At 44.1% G+C, this 7,504-nt stretch overlaps 2 pseudogenes; both read right to left on the bottom strand.

Annotated features, from left to right (window-relative positions):
* Positions 1 to 504: 504 nt before the first annotated feature.
* LOC127636328 (C3a anaphylatoxin chemotactic receptor-like) lies at positions 505 to 1,946 on the bottom strand (annotated as a pseudogene).
* A 615-nt stretch (positions 1,947 to 2,561) lies between these two features.
* LOC127636327 (C3a anaphylatoxin chemotactic receptor-like) overlaps positions 2,562 to 7,504 on the bottom strand; it is a 16,753-nt pseudogene continuing 11,810 nt past the window's right edge.

The following is a 7,504-nucleotide window of genomic DNA, read 5'->3' as shown; positions in this document are numbered from 1 at the left end:
TTAGTGCCTTGGCCTGGTGAACTTCTAGAGCAGACCCGGAGGTGGCAGCCCAGTCAACTCATCCGCATCAGATGTCGCTGTGACGCTCTACGATGCAGTGGCGAAATCATCATCCAGCTCACGCGGCCCGATGGAGACATCAGACTGGCCGTTGGGCGACCCAGTCTTGTGTCGGACCTGGACAGAAGCAAACAAGCGTGCTGGCTGGCGGGTGGTTCTATTTATCCAGCGAAACCGAGCCCGCTGCATTCCCAAAATCCCAGACACTTGAGGCAGTGCTTATGACCATCAGAAGCGGAGAGATATCTGCCACATCCAGGAACTACACAAAGGCTGAAAGAAATCTTTAAAAAGACGTTGAACGCAAATGTGTATACTCTTTTAGAGAAATTAAATTTTTTTTTTTTTTTTTTTTAGAACAGAAAATATATACTCTTTCAAGAGCACTGTTGGAAGCGCCCAGCGGCAAAGTCTGTACTAGTGTAGAAGAGGATTTGACAAAAGTTATTCTGACGACAAAGATCGCATTTGTTGTGTCTCGGTGGATTGTGGTATTTGTGTCCCATCCTCAGAGAAAGCTCTTTCAAAAACATGTTTTAACTTTAATGAAAGTTTAAACTTCTTAATAGCCTACCCTATGAAAAAATACAGTACTGGATTCAGACAGCTGTTGAAATACACCAAAGAGACAACCAAAGGGACAAGTCTACCATGGCCACCATGACAGTTTGATAAACACCAAATATCCGATCAAATACACAGTGTGGTACGGCAGCCAACACAGAAAAAAGGCCACAATAACAGCTGACATGATGCAAAATGCTCGTCCAGAGTGAAAACGACTCCTGCCTAACTTTTGTTGATGCATATGAGAGTAATCAAAAAAACAAACACAAACCTGATGACAGTAAACTTTCTATATGTTTCAAAGTCATCATAATCAAAAGCTAGGCAGTATGTGTTGTTATCATATACAATGGTTCTTGTTAATATCATATAGGGCACATTAAGAGCTATAGACATGACCCAGGCTGCTACACAGGACAGTTGCTCAAGCAACAGACTGCGATGATTTTTAGCCCAAACTGGAGTGATCACCTGTGTAAACCAATCCAGACTAATCAAACTCAAGATGAAGACACTGGCAAACATGTTGACAAATGCAACCAATGGAAGAATCTTGCACATGACAGATCCAAATGGCCAGTGATCAATAAATTGCCCTATTAAAAAGAACAGTGGGGAAACGCAGCACAGGAGGTCCACAACAAAGACATTTCCTGGAACTCTTAGGAGAAACGTCAGATAGAAGAATATTTGAGATCACTGAGAAATAATCATTCCTCATCGCTGTGATTGAGCTGATGCTGTCCAAAGCGTCCCGTTTATCCTGTTAATATCACATTACATGTCAAATGTCACACCATGAGTCATATTTATGCATCCTACCTCTAAACATCATGATCATGTATTTGTACATCTTGCATTTTCCATTTATACATTCATAGAAATTGTACTTAAATTTCTTTAATGAGTCAGATAATCAAATCTAATTTATGAAGATGTCAAATATCACAGACATTTACGATAACATTTACTTACCTTGTTGGCTGCTCAAGTGATACTGATCCAAGAAATGACAGGAAGACAGGAAATTTCCTCATGAAGATATTCTACAGATGTGGTCACAAGATGAGTCTGTAGATACCAGGGCTGCAGTCATGCAATTGACACTTTTCTCAAGCAGTGATAACGTCGCAGAGCAAAGAGGACACTGACATTCAGAGTTATCACCCCTATGACCTATTGCTGTCAAAGACTTCACCATCCACTCTGAGAGCTTTGAAAAGCTTGAAGTTGTGGTGCTCAGAGTTATTTTTATTGGAATTCAGTTTGAAACGATCTTCCAGTGTGACTGTCACAATTGTTCTTCTTTCAAAGTGCATTATTTATCACATTTGGAACACAGGAGTGGCTTCGTTTTTGCATAAATATCTTTACAACATTTGATCCGTGTAGTGGTATCTTGCATGTGGAGGAGCCATTGGAGTGGGGCGTTATCTGGGCAGAGGGTGAAGGCCCGACCCAACAGGAAGTACCGGATAGTGAGGACCACCCACTTGATGGCGAGACACTCCTTTTCTACAATGCTGTACTTAGTCTCTGTGAAATAATTAATATTTCTCATCAACTCCTCTGGTGATGTAATGTAGAATAATGAAGGCCTCTTTTAAACTTCTTTTGTTGGGTAGCGGCAGCTGCTCCCTGTTCTAAAGATGTTCTAAGGAATCTGTTTTTTTTTTGTCTCTGCTCTCACGTTTCACACGTAGCTCAAACATGTATGTCACCCCCATATAAGGTAAAGAACTATTTCATTGGTGGGGGTCCAGTGGAATGTGGTTTTTCTGGACCATATAACTGAATGCTGAACAATAAACGTTGAAGAGTGATTTGATACCATTGAGTGTCTGTGTCATTTCTTTCTTCCCTCAGCTGAGCTGTATCGTGACGGGGATTGCAGATCAACAAAACAAATTAAATACATTGGATGACAAAATTATCTAACACGAGCGAACCTCCCTATAATGGAATACACTCATATCATTGCCAGATGCAAAGGATTTTCTGATGCCCACTTGAAGTCGCTGTACCAGATCGGCCTCCTTGCTCATGAATGGAAGAAATCTGCCAGAGACCGGTGACTACACGTGGCAAGAGTACATGGATTTAATTTTAGAGATGTACGCTTCTGAGAATCCTCTTAAAGAGTCAGCGCCCATGCCTGCCACGGCCAACGAGCTGGAAGCCTTGTCCGTCCCAGAGCCAGCATTGCCAGCCTCGTCCGTCCCAGAGCCAGCGATGCAACCACCTGTGGGGGAGGAATATGAAGAAGCACAGAACCGGATTCAGACAGCTGTTGAAAAACACAACCAATGGGTTCACTGACAAGGCCACCAAAAGACTTGATTTCCCACCATACATTATTATTAACTCCACAGTATGGTACGCAAGCCAGCACAGATAAAGGCCACAATAGCAGCTAACAATGAAGTTGTGAAACACTTGTCCAGAGTGAAACGACTCCTAACTAACTTTCGTGCGATGAATCTATAACATGTCGTGATGCATATGAGATAAATAAAAACCAAACACAAGCCTGATGAAAATAAACCTTGTATATATTTCATAAAGGTCATCATGATAAAACAGGCAGAATATGTTGTTGTGTTCTGTTTTAGTTTCTCTTAATATCATAAAGGGCACATTAAGAGCTATAGACAGGATCCAGGCAGCTACACAGGACAGTCGCGCAAGCAACAGACTGCGATGATTTTAGCCCAAACTGGAGTGATCACCTGTGAAATCGATCCAGACTAATCAAACTCAAGATGAAGACACTGGCAAACATGTTGACATGCATAACCAATGGAAGAATCTTGCACATGACAGATCCAAATGGCCAGTGATCAATAAAGTACCGTATTATATAGAACAGTGCAGAAAAGCAGCACAGGAGGTCTTACATTTACATTTACATTTATTCATTTGGCAGACGCTTTTATCCAAAAACATCAGCGAATCATCTTAGGGAGACTGTGATACAAAAAGTGCCATATTACAAAGTTTCACTATCATCATTTTAGAATTTTTTTTTTAAATAATTTTTATTTTATTTTAGTGACCAGTTAAGTGCTTTTGGAGAAGATGTGTTTTATAGCGGGTTTTTTGAAGATAGAGAGTGAGTTAGCTTCCCGGATTGAGTTGGGAAGGTCATTCCACCACGTGTCATCAGCGTAGCAGTGGTAAGAGAAACCATGTGACTGGATGATGGGTCCCAGTGATGTTGTGTATATGGAGAAGAGAAGTGGCCCAAGCACTGATCCCTGAGGTACCCCAGTAAGTAACTGGTGTGGCTTGGATACCTCCCCTCTCCAGGCTACCTCAAAGGTCCTTTCTGAGAGATAAGAGTTGAACCAGTCAAGCACAGTTCCAGTGATGCCCAGTTTAGAGAGGGTGGAGAGTAGGATCTGATGGTTGACTGTGTCAAAGGTAGCAGAAAGGTCCAGCAGAATCAGAACGGATGATCTGGATTCAGCTTTCGCCTGTCTGAGCGACTCAGTGACAGACAGCAGGGCAGTCTCAGTGGAGTGTCCACTTTTGAAGCCTGACTGATTATCATCCAGCAAGTCAAGTCAAGTGGTTTTTATTGTCGTTTCAACCATATACAGTTAGTACAGTACACAGCAAAATGAGACAACGTTCCTCCAGGACCATGGTGCTACATAAAAACAACAAAGGACCAAACACAGGACCACATGAGACAACACAACGAAATAAAATACCTATATAAAATACCTATATAAAGTGCACGTACAAACATGTGAATAGTACGGGACAGTACAACAAATTACTGACAATGAACAGGACAATAGACAGTGCAGCGCCGACCAGTACTCAGTAGTGCAAAAAGATGACAGTTTCTAAAAACGTACACATAACATACTATGAGATAGTGTTCTATGCACATAGCAGTTATTGAGGTAGCAGACAGTTATAAAGTGACAGTAATTTAAAGTGCGACTCAGGACACGTGCGTGTGTGTGTGTCAAACCAGTCTCTGAGTATTGAGGAGTCTGATGGCTTGGGGGAAGAAGCTGTTACACAGTCTGGCCGTGAGGGCCCGAATGCTTCGGTACCTCTTGCCAGACGGCAGGAGGGTAAAGAGTTTGTGTGAGGGGTGTGTGGGGTCGTCCACAATGCTGGTTGCTTTGCGGATACAGTGTTTTTTGTAAATGTCTTTGATGGAGGGAAGAGAGACCCCGATGATCTTCTCAGCTGTCCTCACTATCCTCTGCAGGGCTTTGCGGTCCGAAACGGTGCAAGTCCCAAACCAGGCAGTGATGCAGCTGCTCAGGATGCTCTCAATAGTCCCTCTATAGAATGTAGTGAGGATGGGGGGTAGGAGATGTGCTTTCCTCAGCCTTCGAAGAAAGTAGAGATGCTGCTGGGCTTTATTGGTGATAGAGCTGGTGTTGAGGGACCAGGTGAGGTTCTCCGCCAGATGAACACCAAGGAATTTGGTGCTCTTGACGATCTCCACAGAGCAGCCGTCAATGTTCAGCGGCGTGTTCACCTTGTGCTCTCCTAAAGTAAACAACCATCTCTTTTGTTTTGTTGACATTCAGGGACAGGTTGTTGGCTCTACACCAGTTCGTCAGCCGCTGCACCTCCTCTCTGTATGCTGACTCGTTGTTCTTGCTGATGAGACCCACAACGGTCGTGTCATCGGCAAACTTGATGATGTGATTCGAGCTGTGCATTGCTGCACAGTCGTGAGTCAGCAGAGTGAACAGCAGTGGACTGAGCACACAGCCCTGGGGGTCCCCAGTGCTCAGTGTGGTGGCGGTGGATATGCTGTTCCCGATCCGGACTGACTGAGGTCTTCCAGTCAGGAAGTCCAGGATCCAGTTGCAGAGGGAGGTGTCCAGGCCCAGCAGGTTTAGCTTTCCAATCAGGTGCTGGGGAATGATTGTGTTGAATGCTGAGCTGAAATCTATGAACAGCATTCGAACGTATGAGTCCTTATTGTCTAGGTGGGTGAGGGCCAGATGGAGGGTTGTGGCGATGGCATCGTCCGTTGAACGGTTTGGACGATACACAAACTGTAGTGGGTCTAGTGAGGGGGCAGCTGGGTCTTAATGTGCCTCATGATGAGCCTCTTGAAGCACTTCATGATGATGGGTGTAAGTGCGACGGGACGGTAGTCGTTGAGGCAGGACACTGAAGACTTCTTTGGCATGGGGATGATGGTGGTGGCCTTGAAGCACGTTGGAACTTTACGATGGACACCAAGGCCAAGGAAGTAACTGGGCTTGCTGCGTTGACTTTCAGATGTTACATTGTTTGGAAGAAATGCCTTAGAACTGCCACCATCATCCTGGGCTACAAGCAGGAGAAGACCAGGCTGATCTTAGAGCTAAAGGAATGAACAGACCAGTCTGTGAGGGCTGGTCAAGCCCAGGTCCAAACAGGTCGTGCTTGGAAAGCAGAGAAGCTTGTAAAAAGGGTGGTTTCAAGATAGAAGCTTTAAGAGATTGTTGGAAGAACCCAGTCAAGAAGAGCAGGCCCTCTATGTGGATGACTCCCAAACTGTGGTCAGCAGCCTCCAGACATCATAGAAAAGTGATGGTAGTGGCAGAATTACATAGGACGGAAGAGGAAGGGAATATGATTAGAACAGTCAGCCAGCAGCAGCAGCAAGGGCACCTGGACAGTATGGGTACATCTGATGGGTGATGGGTACATTTAGGACTAGCTTTCCTGTAGAAGGTACCCCAGGCCAAACAAAGCTTTCTAATAAGATCCACATGTGACACCCTTCCAAGCCCAGGAAATTTGTGCTGTAGTATGGCAAAGAGGAGAGTTGTCCCCTATGTGAGGCCCCAAGAGCATATCTGCCACACCTGTTGGTGGGGTGCAAGACTGCCTTGGCACAAAGGTGGTACAGATAGTGGCATGATTATGTCCTGTGCAAGCTAGCGGAGATCCTAAAGATGTGTAGAGTAAAGGCAAACAAATGCCATCATGCTGCTCAGAGGCAGTACATTGATTTTAAGAATGGAGGCACCGCACAAGGTACTGCATGGAGGGAAGCCTGATCAATCCTGGTACCTAGAAGTGATTGGATTAGGGTGGTTGACCTCGGCCGGAAGCTGATATTTCCTTCTCAGGTCGCTATTACCTCCTTGAGGCCAGATGTAGTATTATCGTTGGCAGTGGCGGACATAAGCATCTGGGGGCCCGTTTCAAGAGCTAAACCATTTGTATTCATCAATATGGTTTATTTTCTGATTACACCTTAAATGCATTATGTGCAATTTCAGCATCAGCAGCTTAGCGTAGAAATAGTCCAAACAATTCCCTTAATAAAAACTGAAACAATGCTGTTATTTTTGCTTTGGAATTAGGAGAAGCCTCGCCCTTTGCAACTACAGTTCAGCACTGAATAGCACTATGTGTTATGTGTCAGCGGACATAAAAACAGCTTAAACAATTTCCTCATATTAAATTAACAACAACAGCAATAACATATTTTCTTTGGGAATTGAAAGTGTCTGAATCTTCTGGTGGTTTATAATGAATTGCGCTTCGTGCTATTTCAGCACCATGGACAGCTCACTACACTACAAATTTAGTGAAATAAGTCATTTATTTTGTTAATACTTGTGGCAGCGGGGGTGTGGTCAAGCGGCCGTCCGGGGCAGAAAACGGTAAAGCTGCGTACACACTGCCAGAGACTTTGTCGCTGCAGGTCGCCAGTGGCTGCCGGTGAAGTCGCTAGTTCCCACTACTGGTTGCCTAGTAACGTTTATAAATGACATTCAAGGATGTCATTCCATTGCTGTTGACAGCGAATCGCTTTTCTTGCAGCTATAAACAAACATTTTGGAGGGAAATTACAAAATATAAATGGAATCAGTACATACAATGCTTTATATCAAAG

Source organism: Xyrauchen texanus, chromosome 44 (assembly GCF_025860055.1).
Source record: "Xyrauchen texanus isolate HMW12.3.18 chromosome 44, RBS_HiC_50CHRs, whole genome shotgun sequence".
Taxonomy (NCBI): domain Eukaryota; kingdom Metazoa; phylum Chordata; class Actinopteri; order Cypriniformes; family Catostomidae; genus Xyrauchen; species Xyrauchen texanus.
The sequence above is the reverse complement of the archived record's forward strand: the minus strand, read 5'-3'. Positions and strand labels throughout refer to the sequence as shown.